This window comes from Sceloporus occidentalis, unplaced genomic scaffold (genome assembly GCF_023333645.1).
Source record: "Sceloporus occidentalis isolate IW3139 unplaced genomic scaffold, rSceOcc1.0.p SCAF_9, whole genome shotgun sequence".
Lineage (NCBI taxonomy): Eukaryota > Metazoa > Chordata > Lepidosauria > Squamata > Phrynosomatidae > Sceloporus > Sceloporus occidentalis.
The window spans coordinates 29834351-29851845 of NW_028316989.1; positions in this window are offsets into that span (position 1 = coordinate 29834351).

The following is a 17495-nucleotide window of genomic DNA, read 5'->3' on the forward strand; positions in this document are numbered from 1 at the left end:
AAACTTGGAGGTATAGGAGGCATGTGTCCAGGAAGGCACTGTTTGGAGAGCTAAAATAAGGAAAGTTGAAAAGAGGCACAGAACATTGTGGCCAGAATCCTGTGGAGACTTGAAATATGAAGTGATGGTTGGCATTTCTCAGCATTCAGTGACTGAGATGCAATGGCATTTCGATGACAATGGTTTTCAGAGTTTGATTCATAATTGCTTATTTAAAACAACAACAACACAGGACACTTATTTGAATGTATGGTGTGATTGAAACTGAGGTAGAAGAATGAGTAAGATTGCATGGCAGGTGGATAGACACCACCAAGGAAGCTGCAAGTCCATGTTTGCAAGACTTCAGCAAAGCCAATAATAACATTTTGGAGATCTCTCATTCATTGGGTCACCATAAGTTGAAGCTGACTTGCTGGCAATTAACAACATATGGTGCTAATAGGATTTTTTTTACATTTAAGGAAGATGGCGTTCTTCTTTTCCATAAACATGGCAAAAAAAAATCAAATACATTAAATAAAGTGTATTGCATCGATGTGTGGAACATTTGGGAAACATTTGACTAGATTTCTGAAAACATGTCACTTGTCTGAGTGGTAGCTGTCACATCCAGTTTACGTTTGATTTCAGGTAACATTCAACAACAGCACAGAATTATAACTTCTCTTTGATTTGTATGTGTGTGTGTGTGTCTAGTCTGGGGACTTAGGGAAAGGATTTGGCCTCTGCTGCATTCCTGATAACATTGCTGGGGAAGATATTGTGGCTATGAAGTCTGCGTTTGGGTTCCAAAATGGTTTTGTTTGGCAAATCCAATCCCAATCATTTTTACAGCCTCAAGTTTTAAAATCCAACACTTGTGTCCCTCAAACCAGAGCTTGGAAAATCTACTTTGCTGGACCACAACTTCCAGACTCTGCCAAACTGCATATCTTGCAGAAACTAAGAGGAACCCAATACAACTCTCTGAACATATATGTACCATTGGTTGACCCTTGTTGTGTCTTTTGTATAATTTGATATTAACAGCTCCAGAGGAGAGAGAAGACATCAGAGGGATTTGTGGTGAAATAACTTATTTTGATTCATGCCCCCCCCCCCCACACTATTTTAATATTTGCCGAGGCACACAAATGAATCCTATTGCCTAGCACTAGCACTTGTTGTAAGGATTTTATAGATAGAAAGACATCTGAGATAAAAATAAAAGCTGACTTTCAAGTAGAAAGTAGAAGTGCCCCCCCCCCCCCCCCCCAGTGTCTGGCGTTCGTTTTAAAATTGATTTATGTAGATGCAACGATACATAACAGATGCGGTTGCTTGACAATTTTTAAATAAGACATTCTTTTATGACAGATGCTTTCATGGTGGATGAGTGGCATCCCACTTACGGGAGAACAGTTCTCTGTTAATATCAATCTAGATGACTCCAAACATAAATAACTATACTGTGGTGGAGAGGCTGCATCAGCTGGGTAACTTACGGTTATGAAGTTACACAGCAGTTGCACTCCTAAGTCATTGAAGTGTGATGTTACACAACTCAATGTGTATCTTGCACTCATGCATGCTGCAAAGTTTGCATCAACATGCATGCTGCATGCATAACTCCACTGCTGCAACCTTGAAGTCAGTACAGTTTTTCCACATTGGACAAAAATGTCCAACCGTTTCTATAGGGGAATTTAGAAATGCATAAGGCACAAAGAGAGTTCTGGTTTTGTGTATGTATGTATGTATGCATGTATGTATGTGTTCATTTGTTAATATTTGTTGTTATTTGTTGTTAAGTTGGCTTCGACTTAAGATGATCCTATGAATGAAAAGACCTTCACGTGTCCTGGCCATCAACAGCTCTGCTCAGGTCTTGAAGATTCAGGGCCACGATTGAGTCAAACCATTTTCAGTGGAGTTTTTCTCTTTCTCTCCTGCCTTCCACTTTACCTTACATGACAATCTTTTGCAAAGTGTCATGTTGTCTCATGATACTCCAAAGTGCAATAGCCTCAGTATCCTCCTTTTAGCTGTTAGTGACCCTACAGGCTTCATCTGCTCCAGGAGCTGAGAACGGGCTGTCTGTCAAATTCTTCACAGTCCAGATTCACAAATCTCTCTTTAGCAACCTCCTAAAGAAGCATGGCTTTGCTAAATCTGACATGTCTCTCTCTCACACATCTTGCAGGGGCATAAGCCCCGAGGAAGGAGTGCTGTAGTGCTTTATGAAAATGCAAACGCAAAAAGTTGTCACATCGATGTAGGCTTGGCAGTCATTCTCTGATGTTCCAGAGGTCAGGACTGTTTGCAACGTCTTCCATCTCAAACTTTCTGGATTCTGATTTTAAAATGGAACAGAGTTGCTTTGAAAAAGGCACAATGACTGGCTGGCTAAAAACCCAAATGGGAGAATTATACCTTGCAACCCCCTTTAAGTACCAACTTAATCTCTATGGGAAGATTAAAGAAAAAAACATGTAATATTGTTGAGACAGCAGGTAAGAAATAACTAGTTAAAATCAATTGAATTATCAATTAAGTTTTTTTAAAGAAAATAATGAGAGGGGGCAATTCAATTAGATTTATTTTAAAAAACATAAACTGTAGTGCAGGCATTTAACTTAAACTGCAATTTAAGGTAAACTTAATAGGTTTCCCCATATTCTAGCATCAAATGTAATTGAATTGGATTTTTTTTTTTTTTTGGTTAGTATATTAACGATTAATGAAATGCATTGGTCCTTTTCTCCATCTTTTCTCTGGCACGGACTCGGCGAAAGCTTTCTACGTGTCTGGAAGAGCTACAAGCAGTGTTACAACGTCCTCCTAGCTCAAGTATAAAGAGCGTCAAAGGTAGACGGCACTCATTTCTCAGCTTCACAATGCCTGAAAAGCCTTGGTGACCCTGTGAAGGCTGCTGCGTTGCGACTGTCTAGTTTCCTTGGGCTCTACTTGACTTTCACAGGAGCTGAGATAAGGCAGTTCTGGTCTTTCCTAGTGCAGAGCAAAAGAAATAAACCCTTCTCCTTCGCCTCGTGAAAAATGATAGTCTCCACATGTCACTCGGGGACGATACACTTCACTTAATACAATCTGTATCATGCAAACCAGTGACAAGGCCTATCCATTCTCCACGCATGGCCTGACCTGAAAAGTCACAGGGCTAATTTTTTGTGGCAGTTCTCCCTCTCTGCCACATCCCTCCCCCTCTCCTTCCAAGTCAAAGATCGAGAAGAAATTCCTGGCTGGCAAGAAAAATGTTTGCTTGCCTTTTGCCATCTGCATGTACCTCCCATTGAACAGAAAGCAACAGCAGCCATTGCATTGCGTTGTCTGGGTAGGAGCTTGATTCAAGGCCTTTTCTCCTGAGTAGGTGCTCTGTGTGGGTGTGTTGTGGGTGCCTTCACGGCATTTCTGACTTATGGCAACTCTATGGTGAACCTCTCGTGGGGTTTTCTTGGCAAGATTTATTCAGAGGTTTGCCATTGCCTTCCCCTGAAGCTGAGAGTGCATGACTTGCCCAAGGTCACCCAATGGATTTCCATGGCTGAGCAGGGAATTGAACCCTGGTCTCCAGAGTTGTGGTCCAACACTCAACCCACTACACCAATTTCGGGACCAGATTAAGGCCCCTTTGGACCAGGATCAGTCTGGCACTGCTGGATTATTGCCCAGACTGGCTGATGTTGTCCATGGCATGTAGATAGTCCTTGTGCACAGTTGTGCATTGCAGATGGATGTGCATGCACATTGGGCTTGCATGCACCAACATAATGCATGTAGACATGCCTTTTGCACAGGCATGCATTGCAGATGGATGCACATGTACATTGCACTTGCATGCACCATTATAATGCATGTAGACATGCCTTTTGTACAGGCATGCATTGCAGATGGATGTGCATGTACATTGAGCTGTGTATTCAACTGCCATTTGATGTCTTGGTTTGCTGTCCTGGAAACTCCATGGCAAACACCCAGTCTTTTTGGACCAGATTAAAGTCCCTTTGGACCAGGATCAGCCTAGTATTGCTGGAATATTGCCCAGACTGGCTGATGTTGTCCATGGCATGTAGATATTCCTTGTGCACTGTCGTGCTTTGCAAATGGATGTGCATATACACTGGGCTTGCATGCACCGTCATAATGCATGTAGACATTGCATTGCAGATGGATGTGAGTGTACATTGAGCTGTGTATTCAGTTGCCATTTGCTATTTTGATTTGCTGTCCTGGAAACTCCATGGCAGACACCTAGTTTTTTTGGACCAGATTAAGGCCTCTTTGGACAAGGATTGATCTGGAACTGCTGGACTATTGTCCAAACCGGCCAATCCTGTCCTGAAACTAATGGCTTGCATTGTCTGGACAAGACGATACCAGGACTTCAGTGGCTTTCTACAGCCAAGTGAGGATTTGAACCCTGGTCTCCTGGAGAATCCCTCCACAACACTGGACCTCACACTACATAATAGCAGCTAAAAGAAGTCCATAGAGAAATCTGTCAGTGATTCTGACAGGACCTAGAGAATACAGAGTTTGGTTCAGCCGTCCTGTTATCTCATCTCCGATGGGAAAAAAATATTTTGAGATGCCATTCACTCTGAAGCATGCAGCTGCAGGAGTTAGTAATTAAGAGTGAGCAACAATTTACCGCATGAGCATCCAAATCAACTGCAGTCTTCCACGTGAAGGACAGACTTGTCAGCGAAGCAGGCCAGGGAAATTGAACCCAGCGAGTCGAAGTGTGAAAAGATTACACATCTTCCCATCTCCGTGCAGCAACAATAACCATTCATGAAAACAGCCTTGATGCAGCCATCTATCTCGACTCCAAGGCGGCAAAGAATTGCTTGGCAATCATGGTGCAGGGATAGAATCCGGGGCCATGAATGACAACCGCTGTCACTTAATTTAACATAAAATATCAAGCCAAGATTGAAACAGCAAGCGAGCGTGAGACCTTCATCGGAGGAAAAACAACAACACTGACTTGTCATGAGATTAAGCTATAAAGTGATGGGAGGAAGGAGTGTGGGATTCCAAAATAATTTCAAATATGGCAGATGCAAACAAAAATGTCACAGAGGCTGCATCCACATTGCAGAAATAACCCACTTTGACACCATTTTAAAAGCTATGGCTCCATGCTATGGAATCCGGGAATCGGTAGTTTTGTGAGATAATCTTTTCTGTCAAAGAGCTCTGGTGCCACTGAAACCCCAAGATTCCATAGCACTGAGCTATGGCAGTTAAAGCAGTGTCAAACTGGATTATTTCTGCAGTGCAGATGCAATCAAAGATGCTGAATCATTGGAATGAGCAACACATTACTAACAAGTTCTCTGGTCATCTCCTTAGTCCTTTCCAATTGCCCAGGATGGCTGATGTTTTCAATAATAATAATAATAATAATTTATGTTTCCCCACCTCTCCCGGTGGATTGAAGCGGGTTTACAGACTAAATAACAGCACACAGTGCTTACATCAAAATTCAATTAAAAGCAGCTAAAAACAATAAAATATCCAACATCAGACAATAGCATCAACAAGCAAGGCAGGGATAATACACAAACAGGGGCATGTCATTCATATCAGGGGGGTATTCATATCAGGTGGGGTATGCTTGGCTAAAAAGCTCGGTTTTAACTGCTTTTCTAAATGTCTCTAACAAGGTCGCTGAGGGGATCTCCTCAGGGAGACTGTCCCAAAGTCTCGGAGCCATTGTTGAAAAAGCTCTTTGCAAAGTAGTAACATATTTGGAAGTCACTATTTCTAATAAGTTCTTACCCGATGTTCTGAGATTGAGGGGCACATTGTATGGTGAGTGCGGTCCTGTAAGTAACTCGGGCCCAAGCCATGTAGGGCTTTATAGGTAATAACCAACACCTTGTACTGTGCCCGGAAACAAATAGGGAGCCAGTGAAGATCTTTTAAGATAGGTGTAATATGGTCAAATCTTGATGAGCCGGTGACCAATCTGGCTGCCATATTCTGCACTAACTGAAGCTTCCAAACTTGGTACAAGGGTAGCCCCATGTGAAGCACATTACAGAAATCTAGACGAGAGGTTACCAGAGCGTGTACCACCATTTCAAGGTCCCTTCGTTCTAGGTAGGGTCGCAGTTGGCGTATCAACCGAAGTTGATAGCAAGCACTTCTGGCCATCACATCTACCTGAGATGTCAGTTGCAGGGACGAGTCCAAAAGTACTCCTAAACTGCGAACTTCATCCTTCAGGGGAAGTGTGACCCCGTCCAGGACAGGTTGACAAATTTCCTTCCTTAGACCCTGGGGACCTATCACTAGTACTTCCATTTTCTCTGGATTCAATCTGAGTTTGTTTTCCCTCATCCAGCTCATTACCGACTCCAGGCAGGCATTCAGAGGAGAGATGCCATCCTTAGTCCTTGTATCAGTTGGAGACATAGAGAAACATATTTGGGTGTCAACAGTGTGCTGATAACACCGTGCCCCGTGTCTCTGGATGATCTCTCCCAGCGGTTTCATGTAAATGTTGAACAGCATGGGGGACAGAATAGCTCCTTGAGGGACACCAGATGTCAGTTCCCTCTTAGAGGAGCAAGTATCCCCCAGCTTCACCATCTGGAATCTACCTGAGAGGTAGGATCAGAATCACTTGAGCACAGTGTCCCCGATACCCAGCTCCCTCAGGCACTCCAGATGCATACCGTGGTCAATGGTATCAAAAGCCGCTGAGATGTCCAAGAGCACCAGCAAGGTCACACTTCCCCTGTCAATGCCCAGACGGAGATCATCGACTAAGGCGACCATGGCAGTCTCAATTCCGTATCCCGCCCTGAAGCCGGTTTGAAATGGGTCCAGTTCTGGGTCATAGTCCAAACTTTAAAGAAAATATCAAAGATCCTCAGCCATTTTTAAAAATAGGAATTAGGGTTCAGCATCCTGGATCACTTCTTTAAACTTCAGACGAAAAGCAAAAGTGGATTCACCATGGATGCCAGAGCCACCATCCACCCTGTCAGTTCTTTGCTTTAAAAGGAGTTGCGCATAGTTCTCTATCACCATAATTTATTTGATTTTTTTAAAAAATCCAATTTTTAGGGAAATGATGTACAATCTCATACTTAAAAAATGCTGATATATTGGACTGAAATCTTGCTGAAGCAAAAAAAAAAAATGAAGCGTGTCCATTTTTGATATTATATGGAGGAGTCTGATGAAGTAGGATGCTAGATTCTGAGTTATTTAATCCACTCTCAGAGAGTTTGCATTTTCCCCCTTTCCCTCATTTGTCTTCTTTCCCATTTACCTTGTCCTGGATTCTTGCCACTTTGGGTCAGCGAAACTGGGTTTGTGCCTGATGGACAACAAGAGCCACTTTGCAATTGCTAAGCGATGAAGCGACAAATACTTGCATTTTGTTTTTCATCCTCGGGTGAAAGAAAAGATGCCTTGGTGCTTGAGGCACCCTTTCATGCAAAAGAACAGTGCAGAGGTTCGGAGGCTTTGCAAGCGATAAGATTTGGAAAATATGTTGGCACAAAAAATACGTTCTTTGGGGGCACTGTAGAAATAATGCAGTTCGGCACCACTTTAACTGCCATGGCTCCATCCTACAGAATCCTGGGATTTGTAGCTTGGCGAGCATCAACACTCCTTGGCAGAGAAAGCTAAAAGCCTTAAAACTACGAATCCCAGGATTACATAGGATGGAGCTACAGCACTTAAAGTGTTGTCCAGTTCTATTAGCTTTACAGTGTACCTATAGTTAGACATTCATAACTACATCTAGTTAGTATTATTACATATCTGGTTATTATGGCATTGCATGATGATTATTTGATGTTTTTAATTTGTTGCCTCCTTTGTATGAATAGGTATTATATATATATTGCTACCAGAATCTTTGCAGAATTTAGCTTCTATTTCTTTCTGCAGTCTGCATGACGAATGATGATTGTTTCACTTTTGGAAGTTCAGTGCCTCTTTATTGTTTTCCTAATGGCAATATTCTTTTCCCAGCAGGGACCTGCTCTCTGATATCATGACAAATTGTCTCTTCATAATCTTCCTAGGAGACCTCTCCAATTATTCCGTTCGTGGCCGGAATTAACTATATACCTCTGGAAGGAATTTGTCGTCTTGACCCTTAAATCTCTCTGGAGCCCAGCATCCTCTTTAGCAAAGTGGGTTATGATACCAGGATAAGCCAGGCATTTAACCGTAAGCGTATATTTACTGAGAGTGCCATGGAGATAGCAACAAAACCAGGTCGACTCCCAGAAAATTAAAATAAAATACCATTTATTTCTTCATTTATTTGATTTTCTTTGCATCCCACCTTTCTCCCAACACAGGATTTGTGACAGTGCACAAGGTTTTAAAAACGTTGTTGTGTGCCTTATGGTGACTCTAAGCAAGGCTATCACCAGATTTTCATGGCAAGATTTGGTCACAAAAGGTTGAGAGAGTGTGATTTGCCCAAGGTCACCCAGTGGGTTTCCATGGCTGAGTGAGGATTTGAACCCTGGTCTTTAGTGTCATAGTCCAACACTCCAACCACTACACCATCCCAGTTCTGAAAAGCATAATACAGTGTAAAAACTGTTCACGCAAAAGTTAAAACACAGTTAAATTACATTTCTATTGAAAAGAGCAGAAAAACAGCATTAAAAACAAGTTAAAACATCATTAAAAGACTCTTTAAAACATAACTTGGCATCAACAACCAAGAACGCCCTGCCTGGGACAATGGTAGGACATAGGCTGCATCTGCACCGCAGAAATAATCCAGGTTGACACTACTTTAACTGCCATGGCTCAATGCTATGGAAATCTGGGTATTGTAGTTTGTTGTGGCACCAGAGCTCTCTGACAGAGAAGGCTAAATGTCTCACAAAACTACAAGGATATAGCCACGTTAGTCTGTAGTTTCATGATGTAGAGAGATCTTGTAGCCCCTTTGAGACTCACTGGAAGAAAGAAGTTGGCAACATGAGCTTTCGTAGACTTACGTCTACGAAAGCTCATGTTGCCAACTTCTTTCTTCCAGTGAGTCTCAAAGGGGCTACAAGATCTCTCTACATCATGAAACTACAGTTCCCACAGTTTGATAGTATAGAGCCATGGCAGTTGCAGTGGTGTCAAACTGCATTAATTCTGCAATGTGGACGCAGCTGGAGAGAAGGCCTTCCCCAACATATCTGAACGCATAGGGAAATGTATGCTTGTGTAGGATGTGAACAGGTTTCTGGCATCTATCTATCTATCATCTATCTATCTATCTATCTATCTATCTATCTATCTATCTATCTATCATCTATTGATCTATTTGAAATGGGACTTTTCCATGTGATTCCTCTGCCAGTTCTCTAAAGCTAAATGAAGTTTAATGTGTAGTTATCAGAAAGCTTCCTGGGTTCTCCTAGAACAGTTTCCCATAGCCTTACAGGATTTAGTGGAATCGAGTTGGATTTCTGTGCAGCTGTGATTGGGTTGATCCCCTGATATTCACTGTCTCTCCTGCTTTGTTTTTTGGCTAACATTGACTTTTTGTTGTTCCAGTTCTCTTCCCCCTCCTTTATTTTTTTCTTCCTTTATGCCTTAATTCTTCCTAATCTGGCAAGCAGTTCAGCATCTGCTGTTTCTTCTGGCAGGGAAGTACCCCCAGCGGGCCACTATGAAATCCACTAGACTGAGCACATGGTTTTATAGACTAAACAGTAACAGAAGAGATAAGGAAGTCGACAACTTTCCGTCCAATGGTGGTATTTTTGCTGAGAGATATGTCCGTCGTTCTCCGCATGTGATTCCCGCTCCCCCGGATTGTAGAGTCCTGAATGACCTAGTTATCACAATATTTGCAGAAATGCACATAAAGGCATATATAATTTTTCACATGGACTTGGGTTTTTTTGGTGGGGGGGGTAGGTTATGTGTGCAAATTTGGACATCTTTGCATGTCAGCACAGGCGAAAACAAACCAGCAGTTAGGGGAATGAAATATTAGATGGTGTTTTGCTAAGGGTCTCCTAAGTGTCCATGGGATCAAGAACTCTGCAAAATTTGAGGTTGAGTTTGTTCAGCCCAAGAACACATTTGTTGTAGCTCCAGATATCAGATATTGTCACAGAATATATGCACTAGAAAGAATCCCAGCGATGCTTCTCTCAGTTCCCGGATAGAACCAGAATCCAGAACATCAACATGCATAGATTTAATAGCCCAACTAAAATGCACAAAATACATAGTGCAAGCTTTCGAAGCTCCACTGGCTTCTTCATCACTTTTTGTGGATTTGGGATGCTGTTGTCCTTTGCTAAATGGCCAACATGGCTAACCCCGAATATATAAACATGCATGTTTACAGACAACATTTAACAACGAATCTGTGAGCCTGACAAATGTGGCTCAGGGTTGCAGTTTTTCTAAAATTACTTCTCAAAGGGAGCAACAAGTAAGGCTGTGTCTGCATTGCAGAAGTAATGTACTTTGACATCAGTTTAACTGCCGTGGCTCAATGTTAGGGATTTGTAGGTTTGTGAGAGAACTCGGGTGCCACAACCAACTACACATCCCAGGATAACACAGGATGGAGCCATGACAGTTAAAGTGGTGTCAAACAGCATTAATTCTGAAGAGTGGCCTAATTTTAGCAATTCTATTTTCAGTGTCAAATGTCTCCAAACACTGTGCAGGTTTTGAAGACAATTCACAGTTTGGGGCTTACACTGCCCAAAATTCACACATCTTTGTATACAAAACAACATGTCCTGTTAAGAGAACAGACCAAGGGTCGAAGGTACAGTATACGACTGTAATTCAGATCTGTCAAAACAGAAGAGTGTCCAAAAAGGAGCCACCAAAAAGACGGGGATACCTGTAGTTTGTGTTTTGGGTAGCAACAGGAGATACAACTATGAAGATGGAGCAACATGATACACTCCCAATGTAAGATCTCAGCTAGTGGCAACTGGTAGCTTCTATGCAAAGTGGTTCAGTTGTATCTTTAATTTCTAGGTTTTAAAAAAGCTATCCAGGATGTGGAGCTTATTTGGGTGATAACGTCCAGCACCTTGTATAGTTCATTTGAAGTCAAGAAAAGCACAGCAACAGAAGCCACTGCTGCCACTGGTGAGAAAGAGAAGGGTAGATCTCATCTTTATAAACACGTACATGTATAGTGAGAACCAGTGTGGTGTAATGGTTTGAGCATTGGACTACACCTCTGGAGATCAGGGTTCAAATCCCCCATTCGGCCATGAAACCCACTGGGTGACTTTGGGCAAGTCACACCCTCTCAGCCCCAGAAAACCCCATGATAGGTTCACCATAGGGTTGCCATAAATCGGAAATGACTTGAATGCACACAACAGCAACATTTCAAGTGGAAATTGTTGCATGTATAAGGGATGTTTGCCTTTACAGTCAACATATTTTTGGGTTTGTCCAACCACTGTGGAGGCTCACTAGACACACATGCATTATCTGTGCAGTGATAATGTCAACAATTAAATGCACATCGCTTGATCTGAAAGCAGCTTGCAGAGCCTTTGCTGTGGAAAGCCCATGCCAAAGTGGTCTGCATCATCCCCATTAAATTGCTAATTTGGATGACATGTTCTATTTGTGTTTCCATGGCATCCAATAGTATCAGCACTTTTGCTATTTATAACCCAACAAATTGAAAGATCTTTTGATCCAGGCTGGCAGATATTAATAAGAAGCTCTCAAGCATTCGGCTCAGAAGAAGAATAATGCGCAAGTGAGGGAAAAAAGTGCTGATGGCTAATGGGAGCATTTTGGATTAGTTCAGAAACCACATAAAGACCCTACTGTCTCATCTTTTTAGCAGATCGCTTGGGAAATTACTTTTTAAAACCAACTAGTCAAAGCTTGATGGCTCCAAAAGTAGTTAGTATCTCTTATAGATGCACTGTTTCAAACATAACTCTTCCTTACGCATTATTTGCGGATAATGAAACAGGGTTTTAACTTTTCTTTTAACACCAAAACCAACAACTGAATAAAACAATCTGCGGCCTGTGTACAAAATGTACTGAAATAGTCTTTGAAACCCCAAGCAGTCCTGCAAATCCCACAACCCTCCACCCATTTCTTTTGTTAAAATGGCACAATTTTCAAGCTCCCAAACCACACCAAGAATCCCTAAAACATATGAAAACATACTAAAATACCCTATTCTTCCCCAGAATCCTTTACTACCTCCAAATAACTCCTCAACACCCATCTCTGGTGTAAGGAGTAACATACTAGTGAATTGGAAATCCTTACTGAGCAAATCTCTCCAAGAAAACCTCATGAAAGGATCACTCTAGGGTCACCATAAGTGAGAAATTACTTGAAGACATTCGATAAGACTAGTTTTCCCCCAAAAGAACATTGCACACATAAGGGATGCTTATGCATCTTCATTTTCCAAACACTATACTGGCACAACTCTGCATATAGTTCAAGGCCTTAGAGGCGGAACTGTGAATTCCTGGCTTGTAACAGGTGCAATGTGCATCTTCATTGCAGATTCAATTTTGATTGGAAATTTAGTTGCGCCACGTTGCAATTCATCACCAGAGCAAGGCCATCAGTGAACTTCATGAGTGTAAAGTTGCACTCCACTTCCTCAGTATAGGATCTTGGCTTTCATTTTAGAAGAGGCTGCAACTCCCTTCAGGCACAATTCTTCCTTGTTTGGAAACAAAGAATGACTAGAAAAATTGAAAATTTCCAGGGGCTCCAAAACATCCTTGGAGCCCTGTGTTAGTCATGGCCCTCATGCTCTAGATTCACTTTGCTCAGAAAATTATTTATCCGAATGACCAAATGCCCATCGCTAGAGACAGGTCAGCCAAGAAATGTTACAGAGCCGCACCCTGTGGAGTTTCTGTTCTCTGGAGTGCATTTATACATTCTTCCAGTACTCTCTTTTTTAGAGAATGGAAAGAGTGAAAGCCTGGGTGCTATTTTGGGATCATTCTCACTGAGACTAACAATCAGGGGCTGGACGGTGGCGCTCACAATGAAGTCTTCTCTTTGTGTCACTTTGAGCTCTCGCGCTGTGGGCTCAGGAAACAAGCCAATCCTCCTGACACAATCCTCTTCACACACACTCACACACACAGGCACAAAACGACAGCACACAACCACACACACACACCCCAGTAAAAAACACTTGCTGCCAGATGGAGAGTTTCCATGGACGCAGAGGCATCTCTCCAAGAAACATGTCATGCACAAATTGCTCACTTACTGGAGAGCCTCATAAGCCCTGACTCTGAGTGATCCGTTGACTTACAAATCGCCCCTGATCTTTTCAGTTTCAATTGCTGGCGAAACCTGAGCTCCCCTTGGGGAAGAGTTGAGCCAGAATCCTGTTGTGGTTTTTCATTGCTGTTAAATGCCACTGCACAAAGAGAGGCATGTTCCTGGAGGTTGCACAAAGATGGTGCAGCAAGGCCACATTGCCCCTATCCTTGTCTCTATCTCTATATGAGACATGGGAATTGAAATATCTTTTTGAATGTTGTTGTTGTTTGTCTTCAAAAGTCATCTCCAACTTATGGCAACCCTAAGGTGAGCCTATCATGGGGTTTTCTTGGCGAGTTTCTTCAGATGGGGTTTGCCATTGTCATCCTCTAAGTCTGAGAAAGTGTGACTTGCCTAAGGTCGACTAGTGGGTTTCCATGCCTGATCCGGGATTTAAACCCTGGTCTCCCAGAGTCCTACTCCAATGCTCAAACCACTGTACCATGAAAGAAGGCCCTTTCTATTAGCTTTAATGAAATGGTGCCTCCATTAACTTCATGGGCCATTTGCTGTCACTTGTCAGTAGAGAAAGCATCATAATGCCATAACTCTCAGGTAGGTGCAATAGGTAAGTCCTGAGCTTCCTAGAGTCTTATCTGCATAGGCCAAAAGGCCTCTACCCTCCACCCCATTCTGGCATTGTTGTGTTTGGAGGAGAAGTCTAGTTCTGGTGCAAACAGTCTATTATTATTATTATTACTGTATTATTATTATCATCCCACCTTCCTCCTGGTACAGGGACTCATATTCTGCACCAGAACCAGGGTATAAAATCCTTAAAATGGGTTTTAAAAATACACCTGCTGCTCCAAATCTCTTGGAAAGATCTGGAGACCTCTGTTCCCATTCCATGGTGGCTGTCCATATAGGTGTCCTATTGAACCACCCGGCAGGTCTATACCTGTCATTTATGGTGACCCTAAGACAATGAGGTTTCCTAAAACTGAGGGTGTGTGACTTGTCTGAGGTCACCCAGTAGGTTTCCATGGTTGAGCGGGGATTCAAACCCAGGTCTCCAGAGTCATAATCGAATGATTCAACTAGTTAACCACGCTGCCTGCTCATTGCTGACTTGCATATACATTTTTAGTTGTGCATTCTGCTGCAAAAACTCACAGTTCACTAAAATGAAGCAACATTACACAACCTCTTCATAACTCACTATCTCCTTGATACGTGATCTTGGCCTTGGAATAGATTCTTTTCAGAAGTGACACAGAAGCCACCCAGCTGTCACTGTGTGTGTTTGCCTTGATGTCGTTGAACTACAAATCTAAACCTCCCTAGCCAGTGCATGTAATGGTGAAAGGTGATGATGCTGCAGTCCCCAAACACTTGCGGGTTGCATGACCGCTGCAGGTTGGTGCATTTAATTTTGTTCGTTTCCTTCCATTCCTCTCCCACCTGCTTGCTAAAAAAAGCAAAAACCCAGTGCCCAGCATGGCTAACAATCATTAAACATCAGTCTAAAACAAATTAAACACTGTAATGATGCAACCATTGAAATCATTATATTAATCAAGCACAACCAACAATAGTCAGCAACACCGCTGGAAAAGCAGATCTGCAAAGCTATTGCAAATCAATGAGACCTGGAACTGCATTGTGTGTTCCACAATCTTGATGCAATGCAGGAGAGAGCTCTGTCCTCTGCACCCACCAAGCTGGTCTCTCCGGTTTATGATATTCTCTAGTGGAAAGAAAGTCTTCATTCTAAAATAGGAAGGATTAAACCAGATTTTAAAGCTATCATGCAGCTTGGAGGAATTTTCTCCAGGTAATTAGCTTAAGACGTTGCAAAGACACAAGTACAAATTCAATTTAAAAGTATCTCAACCACCTGGAAAATATAACACAGAGAAATAGGCATTGTGTTCTCAAATTTTCCATGCCAGAGAAAGAGCAGGTGTCTTTTCATACTAACAATCCCAGCGCTACAATCCCACATTAACGGACATGGCTCCTGGGATTTGTAGTATAAGCAAGAGGAACATTCCAATAGGATGCCAGCCAGCCTTAAGTTACAAGAAGCCTATCCCTTTCAACTCTTCCACACTGCAGAAATAAAGCACTTTGATACCACTTTAACTGCCATGGCTTCATTCTGGGTAAACCTGAGATTTGTAGTCTGGGGACGAATTCATCCTGGTATGTCAGAGAGTTCTGGTGCCTCACCAACCTAAGATTCCCAGGATTGTGTAGGATAGAGTTGTAGCCGTTTAAAGTGGTGCCAAACTGCTTTATTTCTGCAAAGCGGATGCACCCGACGTTTTGTTTGTCATCCGAAACTCACATCCCTTTCAGCTCGATTGCATCAGCTTTGCCGTTTTTATGATGATTAAAGTCAGGTTAAATAAACTACACGTAGGCAATATTTTTTTTTACCATGGCACACTTTTAATCTGCTGCCTTCCTCTGTCATTCCATCAATATCACCATTCACCGTTCTCTCCGTAATTGCAAAGCCATAAATTTTCTTTAACAGGGTGGAACAGATCAAGCTTTAAATTAAAGGGTATCTGACACAACCTGAGAAGTCTTCTCCTCCTACACCAGCAGGGCGCCTTAATGGTTCAAGTCCTTTTCACATCACTGACATTTTGATTGTACGGTGGAGCCGTGCATTACAAATTAAAATATTTGGGTTATTATATACAACTTTTACCTTTCCAGACTCCAACCTGTCCCTCCCCAAGATCCATTCCTCTCACATGGCTGGCCCCTAATTCGTCACTGCTTTCCACTTGAATTTATGTTTAAAACTCTATCAATGGTACGATGCAATGCATCCGCATAGAAATGGCTAGCATCAGACAGTTTCACCAGTATGCAGACTGCAGTACTACCGCAAGCAAAGGGAAACACGGAGCAGGGATATGAAAATCTCCCTGGGCTGGTCTACCTTTGCTATATATTCTGAATTTTTCCTGGGCTAGCTGTGCAGTGTATATACCATACAGCCCCCAAATCCCAAATTTCGTCTGGTCGGTTTACACAGTGCTTGGACCTAATTTGTGTTTTCCACCTCTTTGTTCCACATTAAAAGGCTGGATGGCCATCTGTCGGGGATGCTTTGATTTGGATTTCCTGCATGGCAGGGGGTTGGACTGGATGGCCCTTGCGGTCTCTTCCAACTCTATGATTCTATGATTCTAAAAAGACTTCCCTTAGAATTCCTGGAAATGTCCAATCAGAAGAAAATGAAAACATGCGTATTGTATTAGAAGAGCAAAATATGTGGAAGCATAGAAACGTGTGTGTGTGTGTGTGTGTGTGTGTGTGTGTGTGTATGAAGTCCGTGAGTCAAACGTTTAAGATATAGAAAAATATAGAAATAAGTGAGATACAGAAAGGAATGTCAACATAAAATGTAAGGTAGAAAATGAAAATTTAGAAAATATAATATGATTTTGAATGAGTTGATATGAACGATGATCATGGAATTTTCTTATTATAGAAATTTATTTTAAGGAACAACTTAAATTTGCGTAAGAGTAAGTTAAGTATTGATTTTAAAAATACGAAAATGGCGCAGTAACTCGGGAAGTCTAGAGCGTATGTTTGTGTTGATTCAATTATTAGCTCGAATACACAGTGTTGGTTATTAATTTAGCTTAATTAGTAATTAATAATAATTTTAGTAGAACTGTCAATAATCAGTAGGTTTGTGAGTTTGGAAGAATGGAGAGACATGTAGATAGAATGAATTTATAGAATAATTTATTTGTATTGTTTAGTTTGTTGTGTTTTTTATTTCTTTTTTTATCAGTAATAAGTTTTGTAATAAAAAGTGTGTGTGTGTGTGTGTGTGTGTGTGTGTGTGTATAACACACACATATTTTCTCTGAGTTTTCCAGAAAACCTGGAGCAAAATGTAATGATGATGGACTTTGATGGGTGGTTGACTTGCTCTATGAACCCAAGTGTGCTGAGATCTTTTAGAAGACCTAGAACTTTATCACACGGGCCCTGAAATGGGCCCATTGTGTCCTAAAAAGGGGTTGTTCTGGGGATGGAATGGGGCTTAGAATGCAGTTTACAACACACTGGAACACCGCCGCTGCCTCAGGACGTTCCAATTGCATCCTACATCCGCTCCAGGGGGCACGATTTCTCAGAACTGTTCCCAAGTGTTCTGAGAAATTGCGCCCCCTGGAATGGATGTAGGTCGTGATTGGAATGTCTAGCGG